Source organism: Mesoplodon densirostris, chromosome 1 (assembly GCF_025265405.1).
Source record: "Mesoplodon densirostris isolate mMesDen1 chromosome 1, mMesDen1 primary haplotype, whole genome shotgun sequence".
NCBI lineage: Eukaryota > Metazoa > Chordata > Mammalia > Artiodactyla > Ziphiidae > Mesoplodon > Mesoplodon densirostris.
In genome coordinates, this window is record NC_082661.1 from 77,012,308 (window position 1) to 77,016,791 (window position 4,484).

Here is a 4,484-nt window from a genome sequence, read left to right on the forward strand (position 1 = left end):
AAGTGAGGGTTCTAGAGCAGAGTATTATTGCTAGGGTTTTACAGCTCAGGCAAATGTGAGCTCCACAAAATTTCTTTCACAAAATTAAGGATCTAAGGGCATATAGTTGACCCTCTGTTTGGATGACTTTTGGACACTTTCATATCCTTCATGAAAATCACAAATGGAGTGCTTTTAAGTGTGCTTTAAAAAAGTCAGGAGACTTCTGAACTGAAAAGACAAATAATTTTGATTTTTGTTGTGGAGAAAATGTCCACAGAAATAATTTTCAGGGTAGTGCTAAGTAAGTTAATAATATATTTTAGGATAACGTTTTAGTTCTTAAAAATAAATTCATGTGAAAATAGTCATAAAAAGTAAACTCTGAATTTTAAAAAGATAGTTTTTTGGGCAGTAAAGAAAGTTTAGTATAATGAGCTAAGCCTTGATGTTCATTCTTGTTCATAGTGCTTTATGGCATTTGTTGTGCACATTTGCTGCCACTGCCTTGTAGGTGAGAGTGGAATAGTACAGATTTTTGTGTTCACTAAGGTTAAATGAAACCCCATGGACAGGGAGAGCTCTAGCTCTTGGTACCATTATGCATTGCAATACAGTATAGTGGTATTTATATTGCAAGGAAGAAAACATTTTTCCTTAGAAATATAGGTACTAGCAAAAATAAGTTTAAAAAGAGGATCATGGAATAGTAAGGCCATTTTGAAGATAGTAACTGTTGCATTCTAATACATCTGCTAACAGACTGTATGGGGTCTTTTTAAAAAATGTGCTCATTTTAAAACAATCTCTTTAATATTTTGTTATGTACTCTTCTTTTCCCCTTCCCTCTTTTCTTCTCTCCCTCCCTCCCCTTACTTCCTTCACTTCTTTTTTTTTTCTTCTGCTTTGTCAGAAGATATTCATGTAGCTGAAGGATCACAGCTAAAGTGTTTGTCTTTTGCCATGTTATATTTTGATTACCTGGATAGAGGGAAGAACTTTGAAAGTCTTTTAGATCCCAAAAGGAGGTTTTAGGATTTTGAAAGAGCAAATTCAGTGGATTTATTTAGTCAAACTCTAGGTTAAAAACATCAGGGAAATTGAATTGGAGTGGGTCACATGATTAGATAGGAAAGAGGCTTCATAAATAAAATTTAGTTTTTTAAAAGAAAGTTTTTTTCACCATATTTACTAAAGATTATATTCCCTTTACATTGAAGATTTTGGAGTGTAGAACAGATTTATACAGGTGTGTCAGGAGTCCTGAAATATGCTGAGAAGCAAGTTCTATATTTTATATAAGAAACAAATTGGTTTTAATTTGTTTGTAACACATTGTGGAAATTATAACACAAGCAGCTGGAGAATGAAAAACTGCTCATTCCAAATGGCTTTTAATTAAAAAGAAAAAGAGAATTCTAGTTTAGCCATAATCTGAGTATTAGAAGAAGACAAGCATGGAGGGATGGCCTGCTCAGAGCTCCCAAACTTCCCCTTCTTGTCTCCTTTCCTTTCCTTTCCAGCCTCTTTGTCCTTGGTGCTTTTATCACTATGTGCATTGTCTAATGATCTAACAGTTTTCCTTTTTTTTTTTTTTTTGCGGTACACGGGTCTCTCACTGCTGTGGCCTCTCCCGTTGCGGAGCACAGGCTCCGGACGCGCAGGCTCAGCGACCATGGCTCACGGGCCCAGCCACTCCGTGGCATGTGGGATCCTCCCGGACCAGGGCACGAACCCACATCCCCTGCATCGGCAGGCGGACTCTCAACCACTGCGCCACCAGGGAAGCCCAAACAGTTTTTAATTCAGTATTCATTGTTAGGATTTTTTGTTTGAAAAATACCTTTTTTTTTTTTTTTTTTTGCGGTACGCGGGCCTCTCACTGTTGTGGCCTCTCCCGTTGTGGAGCACAGGCTCCGGACGCGCAGGCTCAGCGGCCATGGCTCACGGACCCAGCCACTCCGCGGCATGTGGGATCTTCCCAGGCGGGGGCACGAACCCGTGTCCCCTGCATCGGCAGGCGGACTCTCAACCACTGCGCCACCAGAGAAGCCCAGAAAATGACCTGTTAAAGACAGTTTTGTGTTTAACTTCAACTTATGTTAGATAATTTATTTTAAATTTGATGATTACAAAAATGTGCATTTCTTTACTCTAAAGACATCATGGAATTTCATTGCCATATTTAAAAGGCTCATATAAACAGACTGCCAAAATACTACCACATTAGAAATAGTGTGGGAGAATGTTACAGACTAATGAGCCAAAAGACATCCAAATTGTACAAAGGCAGGTTATTTGTCAAGAAAGGAGACTTGGACCATCCTAATGAGATAAATTACTGACTGCTTTCATAATTGAAGTCAAGTGAAGCCTGGACTTAATTTTGCCTAGTGAGGAAAAGGTAATTGGTAGTGTGAAGGGGATAGGAACAGCAGGAGAAAGCACCTTTGTCATCCTCAACTTGGACTTGGCACACGAGGTGAGTTGCAAGTAATTTGTTACTCATAGTAAGATAAATTAAATTATAAATTATCTACTTTCTAAAAATACATATGTTTGAACATAGTCAAGGTTATCCTGATGATATCATTGCTCTTATGTTCTTACAGTATGCTTCCTTGAGTGGGAGAGAAAGGTTGACGTAATAGCAAGTGGCATGGAATTCTACATAAGCAACAGCCTGTTTATCAGTGTCACCATATGCATTGTGAAGAGCACTCATAAATGATAGATAGCAATAGATGTGGTAATTAAATATGATTACAATATTTTACTTTCAGACAAAATATATTTGAGGTTGTAAAACTCAAGATACATGGTGAGGGTGTGTCACATGTGAGGCTATCATCAGTGATGTGCTATAACATAAAAGATGTTGAGAACTCCAGGCAAATAGTGTATAATGGCCAGAAAAGCAAACCCTAAATAGTCAGACAGGTGCCTTGGGAAACATTTTCAAAAAGTTCAAAGAAAAAACATTTTGACCCAGGGACTTGAGTCTCAAAAAGGGATTATGGCTAACAAAGAGAGATTTAAACACACACACACACACACACACACACACACATACACACACACACACAAACTGCTGAATAATTATGAAATAATTCTAATAAAATGGAAGAAAGCTTAGGAAAGTTGAATGGCTATTTAGTAATCTCAGATTTCAAATGATATATATAAAAGGTATAAAGAAGGAAGAGTGGCCAAGGCTGAGCATAGAAATTAGCAAATTTATTATAAAATTGTCATAAATTAAGTCCCCAAATAAATCAAGGCCAAAAAAAAATGGTAAAGTTGACCAGAAGGAACTATAAGGCTTGTTTTTTTTTAGTCAAAAATAACAAGGAAATAATAAGTATCCTGCTTAAAGATGATAACAGAAGGTATATCAGAGAAGTAGCAGAATCATTTAACTCCTATTTTTCCTTCTCTCTTTCCCATCCCTTTCTTTCCCTCTTTCCTTCCCTTTTCTAGATGGGTTTTTAAGCTGAACATGGAGAACAAATTATGAGAAGTGGGAATTTCAGCCCAAGATAGATAAGGGATTAGTAAACTAACTCCAAGGTATTTAAAATAAGGCCAGATATATTAGGTAGCAGGGTGGTAACAGAATTTTCAGCCATAACCTCAGAGCTACTGTTTTTGAAAAGTATTTGAAAAGTCATGACAAATAGGAGAAATACTGCAAGACCACAGATGGGTAAGTTTCATCTTTATTTTTAAAGAGGGGACTAGGGTAGATTCTGGAAATTATAGATAACTTGGTTCATGTTTACAGATTTGACAATAGGTTGTTAAAAGGCTTGTTTTTGAGCATGCAGAAATGTGTTATGGCCATTAGGAGCCAACAAATGTCAAACTAGGAAAAGGTTTGATAAACTAAAATGGTTTATTTTTAGGTTACTAAGCTGATAGATAAAGGACTGCTTGAAAATCGAATAGCAGCTAGTTACTGGTGTTTGTTTTGACTTGTTGGAGTAATATAGGTTGCCTCCTCTCAATAATGTCTAGAAATGGCTTTATATATTATGAAAAATTCTCTAGTAGAATGCCCTTACCCTATTCAATTCAGCATTTTTATAAGTGACTGGATGAACATAGGCTTCTCGACTCTGCAGAGGATGTGAAAATAAACAGGGTATCTTATTTTGGTGCTTCTCAAACTTTTCCTTGGAATATTCCTAATTGAAGGCGAAAGTAAAACTGTATGTCTGGAGAGACCAGGGCAATTGTCCTAAGTGTCTGGCAGAAGAGAGATATTTCTGTGAATTATTCTGTCTTAATTAAAAACCATGTGAATTTGCATTCTATGGCATAATTTTTGAAAAAATAAAATAATTCTCCCTCTCTCATTTCTTTAGGGAAAATTGACATTTCTGTGCCTTTGAACATCTTGATACAGAGTACCCCAGAGGTACTCTCCTTATCTTCACCCAAGTCAATTATAAAAACCAGATAGAATAGGGTAAAGGACATATTTGAGGATATTTGAATTTGCA